General features: G+C 43.6%; 1 long non-coding RNA gene across 1 annotated transcript; it reads left to right on the forward strand.

The window, feature by feature from the left end:
- The first annotated feature begins 10,074 nt into the window (after nucleotides 1-10,074).
- Nucleotides 10,075-11,693, forward strand: LOC134461485 (uncharacterized). Its single transcript, XR_010037287.1, has 3 exons — nucleotides 10,075-10,206; nucleotides 11,077-11,236; nucleotides 11,331-11,693. It is a non-coding gene; the product is annotated as an uncharacterized LOC134461485 (long non-coding RNA).
- The last annotated feature ends 4,845 nt before the right edge of the window (nucleotides 11,694-16,538 follow it).

The raw sequence follows: 16,538 nt of genomic DNA on the forward strand, positions 1-16,538 counted from the left end.
CTACCAATCTCCTTTGTAATGTTTGGCACCGTGAACGTGGGGTGTTCAGTGAGCCGTAATCTATGGCCAGGTCTATGTGAGATTAGATAGCCTTTAAGATATTGGGGAAAGTCAAGGTACACACATTTAAAGATGAACTGATACCAGTGAAACTGTCTTCTGGCTTTTGGTGATAGTACGTTCAGGGAGTCATACAGTACACAGTGATGGGTCCTAAACGGACATCTAAGAACAAATCTACACAAGTTATTATAGGCTACAGTTAAAGGTTTCAGATTTGAGTCAGAGGTGTTTTGATAAACAACATCAGCATAATCTAACAATGGGAATATTAGTGATTTAACGATTCTCAACCGTGTTGGTTGAGAGAAGCAGTTTATTGATCGATACAATAAACGTAGACAGTTATTAATCTTTTTAACAACAGTGATAATGTGATGCCTGTATGAGAGTTGTGAATCAAGCCATAGTCCTAAATATTTAAATTCTTCGACTTGGGCCAGTATTGAACCATCAAGAAATTTAAGAGAAACAGAAGAACCTTGGGTACGTGATGCTGATCTGGTAGGAAACAACATACAATATGATTTTTTTTGTGTTCAGTAGTAGGTGGTTGGACTGGAACCAGTGTTGCATGGCAACAAAGTTAGACTGTAATGAGGACTGGATCTTAGAAACCAACACATTAGATGTGTATATCACAGTGTCATCAGCATATAAATGAATATTACAGTCTGAGCAGATTCGAGGAAGGTCATTTATGAATAAGGAGAACAAAAGTGGCCCCAAGGAAGAACCCTGAGGGACACCCTACTCCATTAATACAAACTGAGACAGCGAGCCATGAAGGGAGACACGTTGACGCCTGCCATGGAGATAAGAATTGAACCAGAGAATCGCTTCCTTAGAAAGGCCTATTGCATGTAGTTTGTCTAGAAGCAAGTAATGATTAACCATATCAAAAGCCTTGGAAAGATCAATGAATATGGCACCCATCGACATGTTGTTGCCTAATGCAGATGATACATCATTAGTAAATTTGGTTAGGGCAGTGGTAGTAGAGAAATCAGGTCGGAAGCCAGATTGATATGGAGACAAAATAGATGAATCATTAATATATTTGAATAATTGTTTGAATACTAACTTCTCAAACACCTTTGCTACGCTACTAATAATAGAAATGGGCCTATAATTATTGGGATCCTGGGGATCCCCTCCCTTGTGTATTGGTGTAACACGGGCAGATTTCCACATTGGTGGAACCACACCGGTGGATAACGATAGGTTAAATAAATTGGCTAAAGGAGATGAAAGTACATGAGAGGCAACCTTAATGAACCTGACCTCCAATCCATCAGGATCCATTCCACTGCCAGCCTTTAAGTCGGAAATTGCCTGCTGGACATCTGTAGGATATATTGTCGAGAAATCAAAAGAGCTACCTTGCATTTTACAGGAGCTTAGATATGAATAATTGGAGCATTTGGTATTGGAGATGCTGGAGAAATGCTGGTTAAATGCATCAGCAATTGCAGTGGGATCACTAATAACACTGTCATTGAATTTAATTTTTGTAGGCATTTTTTTCCCAGAACTTTATGGGATTGCTAAAGTTACTAGACAGAGCATTTTTATAATAATTTGATTTAGCGTTCCTTGTTTTAGTTGTACAGATATTTCTTAACTTTTTATAGGTATTAAAATCATCTTCATTTTTTGACTGTCTATACTTCTGCCATGCAATATCCCTCTGCTTAAAGAAGTAAATTAGATCAGCGTCAACCCATGGTAAATGATGGCCCTTTACCCTAACTGATATCCAAGGGGCATGTTTATCAATGACTTTAATGACTTCAGTGTAGAAGAAGTTCCAGGCATCCTCAATGTATGGTATAAGATGAAGCCTGTCCCAATTAATGTAAAGTAAGTCTTGGATGAAGTTTTCTGCATTAAAATGTCTCATTTGTCTCACTCTGATGAGCTTGGGGGGCAAGCGAGGTAATTTAATTTTCCACACACAGTAAATCATAGAGTGGTCACTGTTCTGTCCTCATCAGGCGCCCATTTACTTGACTAGACAGACAGCTAACAATGGAACGATGGAAGGAATTTCTGAGGCAGAAGTGGGTTTTGAACATTTATCCAGTCTTCAAAGTTTACAGAGAATTCTTCATTTAGTCCCTTGATTTGTAAAACTAAACAAACAATAAACAAACAGAAATGTACATACAAGTGAGTTTCCTTCTTACTTCTACACACATTCACAGTAGCATTCGAATTACATGAAGAAATGAACATGCTAGTTAGCTTACTAGCTCTACATGACTTGCAGAAAATCTCCAGACATTACATCTACACAAAAAACGAAGTACTGCCATTAATTTGACTACAAATTAACTTCAGATGCATACAAGCATAAATTGGTCCTAAATACACAAAATCATGAAACAATATAAACTTACAAGCAAAGCCTGAACAGGGGCAAGAATGTCCTTCAAAGATGAGCAGGTCTTCACCTTGGCTTGGTCAGATTCAACTGAAGGAATGATCTAGCAATTCTAGTTCACATGACAGGAAGTTACATCAACTGAAGGTAAGTATCAAATTAAAAGGCAGGCTTAATAATGAGCATTTCCCCACTAGAAACATACCACAGGGTGGCGCTAAAACCCCAAAAAGTTCCATTGCCATGACACTCCCCGTCTGGTATTGTGATATACCACTACAATTTCAAACTTAAACATATCAATTACAGTCTCTAAACGCAGTCCTGTGACTCTCAGTTGTTGCGGGACATGAGAAGCACCGTTTCAGATACAGGCCTCTGGTAGGTCTTGGCTGCTCCGTTCTTGAAGATCTTCACCTCGACCTTTCTGACCTTACCATCTTTGTCCGGGAAGGTGTTGTTGATGAGCCCCATCGGCCATTCGTTGCGACTCACTTGCTGGTCTTTCAGAAGCACCAAATCTCCAACTTGGATGTTTGGACGGTCAGCCTGCCACTTTGCTCTGCTCTGAAGTGTCCCAAGATACTCTCGTCTCCATCTGTTCCAGAACACCTCAGCAAGGTGCTGCACCTGCCTCCATTGCTGCCTGTGCAGATCCTTTGCGTCGAAACCTCCTGGTGGAGGAAGAGGAGTGCAAATCTTTTGGCTGAGGAGCATTGCTGGCGTGAGCAGGAAAGGTGAGTCTGGGTCTGTCATGATAGGGGACAGTGGTCTGGCGTTGATTATGGCTGTTACTTCTGCCATGAGAGTGGAAAGCACTTCATGTGTCAACTGAACGTGGCTGGATTGGAGAAGCATTGCATCTAGGATGCGTCTGGATACCCCTATCATTCGCTCCCAGCTGCCTCCCATGTGAGAGGAATGAGGCGGGTTGAAGATCCATGTGCAACCTTCTTCTCCCAGGTACCTTCTGATGTTGGACAGGTTTGGGTCTGTCTGCAGGAACCCCAGCTCTCGACAAGCACCAACAAAATTGGTACCGCAGTCAGATCGAATCTGTTTGGCAGGTCCACGCAAGCTGATGAACCTCCGGAAGGCATTAATGAAACTGGAGGAGTCCATTGACTCTATCAGCTCAATGTGTATGGCGCGTGTACTAAGGCACGTGAAAAGGACAGCCCACCGCTTGCTGTTTGCCTGGCCTCCCCTGGTGCGCCGTGTGACAACTGGCCAAGGACCAAATACGTCTAGGCCCACAAAGGTAAAGGGTGGTTCCATGCTCAAGCGATCGGGTGGCAAGTCTGCCATCAGCTGAGTGTTTGCTCGGCCTCTGAGTTTTCTGCAGGTGATGCAGTTGTGCAGGACATGCTTGATCAGTCTTCTTGCTCCAATGATCCAATATCCAGCAGATCGCACTGCTCCTTCTGTGAAAACTCGACCCTGGTGCATCACTCGCTGGTGATGGTGCTCTACGAGGAGTCTCGCAACATTACCCCCTGGAAGAACAATAGGATGCTTCTCTTTGTACTCCAGGTCGCCATGTCTGAGTCGTCCTCCTATTCTCAGCATTCCCTCTTCATCACGGTAAGGACTGAGTTTGTGCAGAGGACTGTGTGTGGGGATGTCTTTTCCACCGGCTATGCAGGTAAGTTCCTCCTTGAAGGCCTCTTTCTGCACACTTTTGAGGATTATGTTTTCTGCTTTTGCCAGCTCTTCTACGCTGCGTGGCTGTTTGCAGTAATGCCATGAACGACATGTCTTATCCTGGACTTTGTCTTTGATGCATTGGACAATGTGGACTAGCAAGCTTATGGCCCTGACCAGCCTCTTCCACGAGGAGAACCTCTCGAATCTGTGACATTCAAGCTGAGGCGATCCAGTGAGCAGGTGAGTGGCGGCTGCTCGTACCTCTACATCTGAATCAGGGTCAATGAGGTCGTAGGATTCTGTGTCTGGATCTTTGCTGGCATGTGACAAGAAGGCAGGCCCCTTGAGCCAGGCACTGTCACTCAGCATGGCTGCAGACACAGACCGAGTGCCTATGTCAGCTGGGTTACAGGTTGTGGAAACGTAGTGCCACTGCATGGGTTCTGACGATCTTCGGATACGTTGCACCCTGTTCCCAACAAATACATAGAACCTCCTGGTCTGGTTACTAATGTATCCAAGGACTACACGACTGTCTGTGTAGAATTCAACAGCATTCAGATCGATGTCCAATTCACTGGCGATGACCTCTGCGATTTCCACGGCTAGAACAGCAGCTCCCAGTTCCAATCTGGGGATGGTGTGCGCAGACTGTGGAGCTAGTTTTGCTTTGCCCAGTACAAATCCGACATGAGGCTTCTCCTCTGCGTCAATGACTTTGAGATAGGCGACAGCTGCAATAGCTTTCACTGAAGCGTCTGAGAAAACGTGTAGCTCTTTCCTTGTAGCCGTTGAAAGTGTTGTAGCAGCGTAAGGTCTTGGGATCTGTAACTGCTGAAGATCACTGAGAGAATCTCTCCAAGTGTTCCATTCAGCTTCCCTGTCTGCAGGAAGAGGAGAGTCCCAATCCAAAACCTTGCTTGAGAGCTCTCTGAGCAGCATCTTTCCCTGGATTGTGACTGGTGCAGCAAACCCCAGAGGATCAAACAGTCCATTGATGGTGGCTAGGACTCCTCTCCGTGTGTAGGGTTTGACTGTGTCTGCCACTCTGAAGGTGAAAGTGTCCTTGGTCCCACCTTAGGCCTAGGCTTCGCTGAATAGGTGTTGCATCAGCATCTAGGTTGAGTTCCTTGAGCCCTTTGGCGCGGTCGTCGACTGGAAACGCTTCCATGACTTCCTTGCAGTTGGATGCCACTTTGTGGAGACGGCTGTTGGATATGGCAAGCATCTTCTGTGTCCGCTTCAACAGATCAATGGCTTCACTGGCTGTGGGTTTTGAGAGAAGCCCATCATCCACATAGAATTCCCTTTCTATGAAGCAGCGTGCATCTGAGCCAAATTCCTCTTCGCTGTGAGCTGCAGCGCGCCAAAGTCCTTATATGGCAACTGATGGAGAAGGGCTGTTGCCGAATACATGAACCTTCATGCGATACTCACAGAGGTCTTTGGCTGGATCATTGTGCTCGTGCCAGAAGAACCGCAGGAAATCTCGATGGTCCTCCCTGACAACGAAGCTGTGAAACATCTGTTCGATGTCCACAGTCACTGCAATGGCTTCACGTCTGAACCGCAACAAGACGCCGACCAAGCTGTTGTTCAGGTCGGGTCCAGACAGCAAGACGTCATTGAGTGAAACACCATGGCTCTTCGCACTTGAGTCAAAGACCACCCTGATTTGGCCAGGTTTCTGCGGGTGGTAAACTCCAAAGATGGGTAAATACCAGCACTCTTTTCCAGCTGGGAGTGGAGGAGCCTGCTCAGCGTGGTCACGATCAAAGATGTTCTGCATGAAGGTGACGAAGTGCTTCTTCATTTCAGGTCTTTTCTCCAGAGTGCGTTGGACAGAAGCCAGCCGTGTGAGTGCCTGGTCGCGACTGTGAGGTAGGCGTTCGCGAGGTGTTCTGAATGGAAGTGGGGCAACCCAACTGTTCGAATTGTCCATGAACATCTCCTTATCCATTAGCTCTAGGAACAATCTGTCTTCCACAGAAAGTCCGATCTTGTTGTCATCTTTGGTTGTCTCAAAGATTGTGCTTCCTAGTGTGCATTCAAACGATCTGTGAATGTCTGGAACGGCTGTCTGTTCAGACAGAGACCCAAACTTCTCCTTGACATGAAGTCTGTTAGGACAGGGGCTGAAGAAGGAAGGGCGTTTGTTCTCAAGGATGTTGGTGCGGTAAGTTTGAATGGCTGCAGGCCTGTGAGTGCTCCCTAAGCAGACGTCACCTACGATGACCCATCCCAGGTCCACTCTCTGCGCATATGGAGCATCATGTGGACCGTTCCGCTGCTCTCTCACTTTGTGGACTCTGAGTAGGTCGCGACCCAGCAACAGGAGGATCTTGGCCTCAGGATCCAGTGGTGGGATGGAGTGAGCTATGGACTTGAGGTGAGGGTGGTGCAAAGCCGCTTCAGGAGTTGGGATCTCAGCACGGTCACTTGGAATGTTGCTGCATTCAATTAGCGTAGGTAAGGTGAGCGTTGTAGTTCCATCTAGTGACTGCACGATGAACCCTGTGGCTCTTCTACCCGTCAACTGTGTTGTCCCAGCGCACGTACGTAGCGTGAAGGGTGAGTCTGACCCCTTGATGCCATACATGTCAAAAAAGTCGGGTCTTGCAAGAGACCGGTTACTTTGGTCATCTAGATCTGCATAAGCTCTTGTCGCTCTCTCTGGGTGTGCTTCAGGAAAGACCTTTACTAAGCAGATCTTGGAGCAGGACCGTGGACTTTGACCCTCTCCACACACCTCAGTACAGCTTGAGTCGACAGTTGGTGGCTGTGTTTCTACTGCGCTCTCCCCGCCATGCCCAGGTAGTGACGGTGGCGGTCCAGGATGGAGAGCTGAGACATGATTCTCACTATCACACTCTTTGCACTTGATGGCTGTAGTGCACTCTTTGGCCATGTGACTTGTTGAGGAGCAGCATCTAAAGCAGACACCGATGTCCTTCAAAAGGGCTTTACGTTCCTCTAAGGGCTTGCTGCGGAACCCTCTGCAGCGCTTCAGAGGATGCGGCTTCTTATGAAGGGGGCATTGCTTCTCAACATCACCAGCTTTGTGGCCTGAAACTTCTCTCTTGTCTCTCTCTTGCGATATGTCTGTTTTGTGGGCAGACACTAGACTCCTTTGCGGTTTCTTAGCAGTGGCGCCTTGCTTTAGGTATTCCGTGTTACCAGTTTGCACCCTGAAACCTGGATCGTTTCGTGCTCGTGCCTCATCGCTGACGAACTCACAAAAGAAGGAGAATGGAGGGAAGGTTACTCCATGTTTGGCCTTGTACTTGAAGCCCTGTTGAAGCCACCGCTCTTGGAGGTTGTAAGGTAACTTCTCCACTATAGGAGCAACACCACGTGCAGTGTCCAAGTAGTTAAGTCCAGGGAGATAGCCTTCTAGCTTAGCAGCTTCTAACTCGTGAAGGAGCACTGATAAAAAGGATTTTGAGGGGCAGTACATTTCACTGACAAAAAATGGATATTTTTTACCCCAACAAATTAGGTTGCTGAGGTTACTCTGATGCAAGGGGTATAATATACTCACTCTACCTATAAACAAGGAGTAGGACTTAGTACTGGTGAGAAATGACTAAACTATACCTAATTTGCATTCATACGCTATAACTAATACTAATGGCTAGTGTCGAAACTACCTATAAATGACTAAACTTTACCCAATTTACATTCCAACACTGTAACTAATACTATTGGCTAGTATGATCCAAACCGTCTCTGTCAAAACCAAAGAGACTTGAGACAAGAGGGCTTACTCACGTCATAACAGCGTAGTAGGAAATGATGGCGAGGGGAGTACGGAAATGTTATTCACTGTGGAACAGGTCATAGGACAGCGTGAATGTCTGTCAGCTGTCCTTAATTACCCCCAGCAATTACTGCTGACCAACAGCTGCCGTTACTTGGCCACAAATTACGGAGTACGAAAATGGCATCCATCGTGGATGGATGACCAATGACCATGCGCAAGGGAGTTCATTTTCCATCCACTCGTGTCCTCAGGCAACGCCCCCGTACTACACCGTGGCCAATGCATTCCCCGCCAAGAGATTGTTCTTTCTCTTGAGTTTCTTTGGTCAAAACTACCTATTGAAATTGGTTAAGGCCCGCAATGCGCATTGCTTTCTGGGACTTCATTGGAAGAAGAATCAACCGGCGACTGTGGCGAGCCTCGCAGCGGATGAAGTTAACTTCCAATGGACGGGCCAAATTCAGAAGGTAAGCTGGCCAGTCGTGCATTAAACATGGTATACAAAACATGAACAGTGATCAAAAGGAAACTAAATCACGCTAGAGTAGTAGTTGGCTCGTAATAACTGTCTGACTGTGACTCAGGCAGCTGCTATCAGCAACGCACTGGGCAGACAGACAGGTCAATGGACCATGTAAGCTGCCGTTCAAACTTCGTTTGGAAAAGGCAACAAGTATGCGCTGTGTTCAAGATGAACGGATAGCACTACCAATTTCAAAATGTTGTAGAATGAAACCCACTGCAGCCGAGTTTTTTTTCCATTCTCAAATGTTGCCTTGTTGGCTAGTTTTGGCGCGCAGACTGGGACTGGCTGCTGGTGGTGACCTGACCTCGTGTGTTGTTCTACAAATATTTGTTGCCGAATGTTCCATCCACTGTTTGCGCTGCCACTGCCACTTGATGCTCTGCATCACGCGAAAGCACGGAGGAGAAAATTCTACAAGATAGCCTCCTTTTTTGCTTTCACACAAGGCTGTAGTGTGATAATCTTACAAGTTACATGCATGCACCTAAGGGACTGTGCTCGTAGACAGACTACGAACGGCACATTACTTCACTATTTCATTCTCCACAATAAATCCAATCAACATGGAACGGCTACGTTTGTAGCTGGTCACTGAATCCTTCATCGTAAGTCTTTCAGCAGTTCCCGTCGCGAATCGTCCTCTTTGAATGTTGTTTTAAAAATGTGTAAATTCCTATGGTCACCAAGTTTTCAAATCAATGAAATGCGCGACGAAATGCTTCCTATCAACTAGCGGTGTGCGTAAACAGTCATCATTCTGGGATGCCTCCGTGCCGAGTCAACTAAAGACATTTTTGTAGGCCTATTATTAATCATAATCGTAGACATTCTTAGTTTGAATGACAGTTTGAAGATGGGGAGCGAGACAGACGGTGTGTGCATGCCGGGTGCCTGCCTGTGTAACTGGGAGGGAGAGGGGGAGCGAGAGGAATCGATCATCAAATAACTTTTTAAGCAACGCTACCCTAGACATGCTAAATCCTGCTGAGCATAAACGCTAACAAAGGATCAATCCAATTGCGAGGAGACATTGATTAGTTTGTTGTAAATGTATCATAGTAAGTAGTCCTATGTAGACCAACACGCCCTTATGTTACTCTGAGTGGTGAGAGGAGGTTTTTGGCGAGGGACCTCCCAATGTGATCATCCACGGTCATAACATCACCTAACATGAAGTCGGTTATTTTTTGTTGGACGTTGCAAACTCAATCTCAGGGTTAGTTTTGACAACGATAGTTTGATAGTTGCTCTCATAGTCGAAGGACTCGCTATGAACAGACACGCGCAGGTTCCATGAGCACAGCCCTTCTCTCTCTCTCTCTCTCTCTCTCTCTCTCTCTCTCTCTCTCTCTCTCGCGCGAGCGCGCTGGTCTCCGCAGTTCGCACACACTTCAGTTGTACCGAAGTGATAACGTTTGACATTAGGAAGGGCAGTCCAACGAAAAGAGACCGGTAGCCTATATTTTCATAACTAGTATAAAAAGTGAAACAAATGCTTCAAAACGGATAGCAATTGCAAGGAGTAGAAATGTTTACATAAGAATCGAGTGTAAACTCAAACTTAAACTTTATCCATGTCAAATTATTCACAATGTTTTGTGCATAATGAAGGTGTTCTGCTTCTGCCTACTGCAGTAGTTGAGGAAAGGCGGTAACTGCTTACCTCTCATGTAAGCTACAGCCTATGTGGTGTGTGGCAAGTCATATTAATGACCAAGAATGACTTACTTGTAACTTAATTGTTATGTGCTTTTAATATGTGTTTCAGGCAGTGGTGTTGCATCTTTTATATGCATGGTTGTCCTGAAGTCATTCTGGAACAGGGTAAGTCGCCGACTGAAGAAAAATAAACAGACTTAAAGGCCATAACACTGTCATGTTATTTGTTTATGAATAGCCATTTTCACTCACTCAGGCTTGCTGTCCTTGTTGCACTGTGCACTGTGTAGGATGGTGGCAGAGTAGATTTTGCAACTAAATAATAAACTCATATTTACAGTTAGTACTATTATAACTAATATTGCAATTTGCGCAGTCATAGAGAATATTTTGAATTTGATGGTGGTGGTAAGAATCAGTGAAAAAGATTTATGACTGGGCCGCATGAATTATGGAACGAGACTGCCAAATACATTTCACAGTGCACCTTTGAGGTCAATAGATCCTTTTACTGTTTGCATACAGATGTGACACAATGGACCATGTATGCACATTTGTAAAGAAACTAGCCAGGTGTTATTTCTGAAATAAGCAAATGGATGGTCACGTTAACTTCAGATATGAAGTGGGCACCGCTCATTCCTTATGGTGGCCTCAGTCCGGTCGTTCTTAAATTTCTTGAAACAAACTCCTATGTTCTGAAACAGCCTATTCCCTTAGAATAGCGTAACAAGTGTTCTTTTTAGGGTCTCTATTTAAAAAAAGGACGGCAGGTCTTCTCTCTTTAGGGTCTGCACTATCTGTGTGTGTGTTTGAGTCAACAATGCGTGAGCAGTCTGATGACTTAACTTCTATGTGAAGCTGTCAAGAGCTGTGTAGAGTGCAAATACACTGTGGATTGGTCACAACTGTTACTAATAACTCAACCCCTTTACTTTTTCAGCTCTAGACAGATGACCAAAACAGACCATAGAATGTACCTTTAAAAAAAAAAGTTTAACCAATAAGTATTCTTAATAGTGTATCTTGTCACAGGGTTGTGTTCAGGTGCGTGACAACTGACAACATTGAGAAGACCCAGGAGCGGGAGAAGGGCAGCCTGATGAAAGAAGGCGACAGTGTTCTGTGGTCACACCTGAGATGATGGTCCTGAAGAGGAACGAGAGGAGATACTGGGCATATAAATACAGGCACTGTACGTTGTTTTTCTGTCCATTATTTTTTTTACTCTTTTTGGCATACTGTATTTCACTCGCATATGTAGTAATCAGTACGTGTTATTGTTAAAGGGTCATCACAGTGGAGGACAATCATGAAAAGGTTGAGGACTTCACTGTGCCCATCCCTGAAGTCCCTCCACTCGGTGCAGCAGCTCTTTCCACCATACTGCTATGCTCTGGGTTGTCCCTGCCACCATCCACCTTTTGGGTCATCCGTGCCGCCAGCCATCACCGTGCCTGCAGCGCCTGGGTCATCCGTGCCACTCCCCACCATGCTGCCAGCCATAACTGTGCCTGCAGCACCTGGGTCATCCCTGCCACCATCCACCGTGCCTTCAACGTCCACAGCACCTCCGGTCTCTGTGAGCCAGTTTGCAGCTCTACTGGCCTCTCCAGTATACAGTATGCTGTAATTGCTAATGGTTTCTCTGAGTGGCCTGACCGGTTAATTGAGTAAAACGAATTCTGAGTATTCTTGGATTTAGTCTTTGAAAAGTAGAGCAGCCCGTTTGTTTGAAACTGTTGTCCTGGACACCAAATAGACTGGAACTGATATCCTTTATTAAAAGAAACTGGTATCCTTTTTATGTGTGCAGTTTAATGATAGAACAGTATACACTGATGTGCCTTTATCAGTAACAAAGTGAAAACGGAACAAAATTTGACTATTTCTGTCAAAAACTGCTACAAATTCTACATATTGTTTATACAAACCTAGTTCTGGAGGAAGTCTGAGAGTAATTGACAGTTGCCATGTCTAGCTTCCGCCTTCGCGTAAATTTAAATCCCTCCTTCCCTCCTTCCCCTGTCATGCGCAAAGGCTATCCTAATTGTCCCAGCACCTCCCCCTACTCCCTCATCTCACTGCATCACCCAGCTACATGTCCCCTACACTTATGGGGCGGAAGCGGATCTCGTGCCGCATAATCTCCGCAGGGTCCCAGGACAGAGGCCAGCTAACATTGAATTATGCCTATTGCCTATGGTTACCATACTCCAGGGCAAACTCGTGAATTAAATGGTCCTGTTGTTTATGTTTGTTTACTTTTTGTGAGATAAACTGAAACATTGTGTATCTGCTCATTTTTCACATTTTCCTGTTGGCGATATCCCTTTAAATAAAACATCTTGGTTGATATGCACAGGTTTATTGTAATTGTAATTTCCCTGGTGGACAACACAGTAGAGGCAGAAAACACTGATTGTTAAAAAGTAACTTTTTAGTTTTTCTCAAAGTTTATTTTAATTTTAAATTATATACTTTTTATTTTTACCTAAGTAGATTCTTTCAATGGTACATTTACTTGTGATTGAGTACAATTTCAACAGAGTAATTATTCTGATTACTTTATTGTTGTGTTTTTCTTATTCTTATTAACCAGAGGCGAAAAGTACTTTACTTTACTCAGAGTAAAATATTTTAGTACTCTTTTCACCTCTGGTTAATAGGAATAAGAATAACTCAGCAATAAAGTAATCAGAATAATTAACAGTTGATAAATAAGCAGTAATACTAAAAGGCTCCATGAAATGAGTAAACGTTAACCCATTTTTATCAGTAATAGGTGTTAATAAAAAGCTACATGAAATGAGTAAATTTTAACCAATTTTTAAAAGTAACAAGTGGTAATAAAAAGCTACCTGAAATGAGTAAATGTTACCCCATTTTTACCAGTATTTTTTACTTTGATGTGGTCAGTATAACAGAACTTCTGGAATTGGTTAATCTTAACTGAATATGTAGGGGTACATAGTACTCTATTTAGGACTGTGGAAATCCTTACACCAATTAAATTGCGTAAATCCTATAGATCTCTTTTTACAGTGAGGTCGCTGAGTTCTCTCAGCTTCACAGGATCCTTGTTGGTGACCTTTGGGAAGTTTGTGAGCCTGTCGAAGAGTGACTTCTCTATGATCTCTGGGGAACCGAAGCATTCTTCCAGGCGTTCCCAGGCCTTGGCCAATCCAGTAGAGGGGTTACCTACATGCACAGCTCTTATCCTCCTGACATGCTGTGCAGATTCTCGCCCTAACCACTTAATTAGGAGGTCCAGCTCTTCACTGGCGCTGAGGTGTAATCCAACGATGGCGTTGAGGAACGACGATTTCCACGCCCAATAGTTCTCCGGTGAATCATCGAACTGTGAGAGGCCGGAGGTAATCAGATCTCTGCGTGCCAGGTATCTAGCGACGTCGCTAATGTCTGGACTGCCATCTACTGGTTGTTGTGAAACACCTTTGAGAGGTGAGAACTGTTGTGCACCAGCTGCAGGTTGCCATGGAGATGTGCGATGAGGTGTAGACTTGGTGGGTTGCGGTACTGATCTGGTAAGGTTGTGTGTTTTAGAGGAATGAGCTTTAACTGCGAACTCAGTAAGGCGCTGTCTTGGGGGAGACTCGGGTTTCAGCACATGAATTATTGGTGATATGGGTTGTTCGTGTTGCTTAACATTTTCTGTTAACTGTTGCTGAACATATTGACGTGTTCTCTCTTCCTTTTCTTCTAGGAGTGATTTATCGTCAACCTCTTCAAGCTCCTCTGCTGCTTCAAGTGCATTAGCTTCTGCTTCTGCGGCTATCACTTCCTGTTTATGTCTGAGTTCATTCAATCTCGCTTCAATTTGTGCCTTCTCAATCAGAATGTCTGACTCCTTCTTAGCGAATTCAGCTCTTACACGGGCTGCCTCCAATTTAGCATGAGCTGCAGCTTTGGCTCTGCTAGATGTTGTTTTGTTTGATTTAATTGATGTAAATTTACTGGAAGATGCACGAGCAACTGACCTGGTTTCCATAGTAGATAGAGGTGCTGTTTCTTCAGCTGCTCTGTTGGGTTCTACTGTGGGGTGTTGAGGTGGCTCTTCAACTGCTGTGTTTCCCTCCATCATTCAGATATGAAGCAAGCCGGGTGTAAGCAGTGGTGAAGATGATGAGAAGTTGAAGATTGCTCTCCTTGAGTAGTTCTGCTCGCTGTGCTGGATGCTTTTTTACTGTTCTGTCCTCATCAGGCGCCCATTTACTTGACTAGACAGACAGCTAACAATGGAACGATGGAAGGAATTTCTGAGGCAGAAGTGGGTTTTGAACATTTATCCAGTCTTCAAAGTTTACAGAGAATTCTTCATTTAGTCCCTTGATTTGTAAAACTAAACAAACAATAAACAAACAGAAATGTACATACAAGTGAGTTTCCTTCTTACTTCTACACACATTCACAGTAGCATTCGAATTACATGAAGAAATGAACATGCTAGTTAGCTTACTAGCTCTACATGACTTGCAGAAAATCTCCAGACATTACATCTACACAAAAAACGAAGTACTGCCATTAATTTGACTACAAATTAACTTCAGATGCATACAAGCATAAATTGGTCCTAAATACACAAAATCATGAAACAATATAAACTTACAAGCAAAGCCTGAACAGGGGCAAGAATGTCCTTCAAAGATGAGCAGGTCTTCACCTTGGCTTGGTCAGATTCAACTGAAGGAATGATCTAGCAATTCTAGTTCACATGACAGGAAGTTACATCAACTGAAGGTAAGTATCAAAATAAAAGACAGGCTTAATAATGAGCATTTTCCCACTAGAAACATACCACAGGGTGGCGCTAAAACCCCAAAAAGTTCCATTGCCATGACAGTCACTAAAGCAGTCTGATAAAACACCAGAGTCAATAATTCTATTGGCATGAGTGACCAGGATCCAGTCCAGTAGAGACTTAGATCTATCAACAACCCGCGTAGGTTCAGATATTAGTTGAGTCAGGTTTAAACCTTCAAAATAATGTCGATTATTTTTTTTTTTAATCATTATTTTTATTAATTTTAACAAGAACATACAGAACAAGACTCGGCTCACACATACTTAAATACACATACAGACAGAAAGTTGGCTCAGTATTCCTTGGACGACATCAAACAGAGGGAAAAGAAACAAACAAAAAACATTGATAGAGCAATACAATAAAACTGGATACAAGTCCTTTTTTTGTAATTATTGTCACATGAAGCCTCTGATCAGTATGGTTTCAATGTTTATGCCTATGAAGGACATAAACGGTTCCCAGATTCTGCGAAATATATTGTCCTTTTCATGCAGTTTGCATGTCAAATAGTCCAGTGATACATACTGTATTATAACATTATGCCATTGTGTCCTTGAAGGGGCGTTATCAGAAATCCAATTTAACAAAATGCATTTTCTAGCACAGAAAAATAGCATTCTACACAGTTTCCCCTTATATTTGTCACTGACAGAGCAATTTGAAATACCAAGTAGCATACAGAGTGGGTCAAAATCTAGTGGTGTACCCAACATCGTGCTTACATCACACTCCACCATCCTCCAAAAGTGTTTAATCTTTCGACACGACCATAAGCAGTGGCTCAGGGTTCCAATCTCTGTTTTACACTTGGGACAATGAGGAGAAAGATTACTATTGAACTTATGACGTTGAGAGGGGGATATGTGAGCTCTATGTAAGATTTTTAAGCTGAATGGCTTTCACTTTGTTACAGATACTTAAAGATCTCACATTTTTCCCACGCCTCATCCCATTCATCATCTGTAATCTCTACACCAAGTTCACTTTCCCATTTCACCTTAAGGTGTAAAGTACCTTTCATAGCATATTCTTTAAGAATTCTATAGAAGAAACCAATGGAATGTCCAATCTGTAGTGAAAATACATTACGCTCAATGCAGGAACTGCTTTGGTCAGAGAGAAGTGTTGTATCCTTTTTGATGAAATTTCTTATTTGAAGGTAACGGAAAAAGTCCTGGTTTGAAATATCAAACTTAGCTCTGAGCTGCTCAAAGGACATTAGAGTGTGTTCAACAAATAAATCACGTAATCAGGAGATCCCTTTAGTCTTCCAGATTTGAAAGCCAGGGTCAGTGACACCTGGTGGAAAATCTGGTTGTAGCATATTGGTGTAAACACAGAAGTGAGTTTATGTCTGCCCTCTAATCTTCTAACTGCCTGCCAAGCTTTAACAGTATGGATTGTGATCGGGTTATGACATGTAGCCCTCAAAGACTTTCGTATAAATAATAGATTTGGGAGTGGTAGATTTGACATAGAACTCTCTATATCCAACCAAATGGACTTAGGATCACTGCGCTTCCCAGAAGATGTGCGCTGAGCTGGTATTTCTTAATGTCGGGTAAGTCAAGGCCCCTTTCTGAAGAAGGGAGACATAGAGTTACTAAGCTAAGGCGGGGTTTTTTCTTTGCCCATATGAAGGAGCTAAACCAGCTTTTTAGGCTTTTTA

Source organism: Engraulis encrasicolus, chromosome 13 (assembly GCF_034702125.1).
Source record: "Engraulis encrasicolus isolate BLACKSEA-1 chromosome 13, IST_EnEncr_1.0, whole genome shotgun sequence".
Classification (NCBI taxonomy): Eukaryota; Metazoa; Chordata; class Actinopteri; order Clupeiformes; family Engraulidae; genus Engraulis; species Engraulis encrasicolus.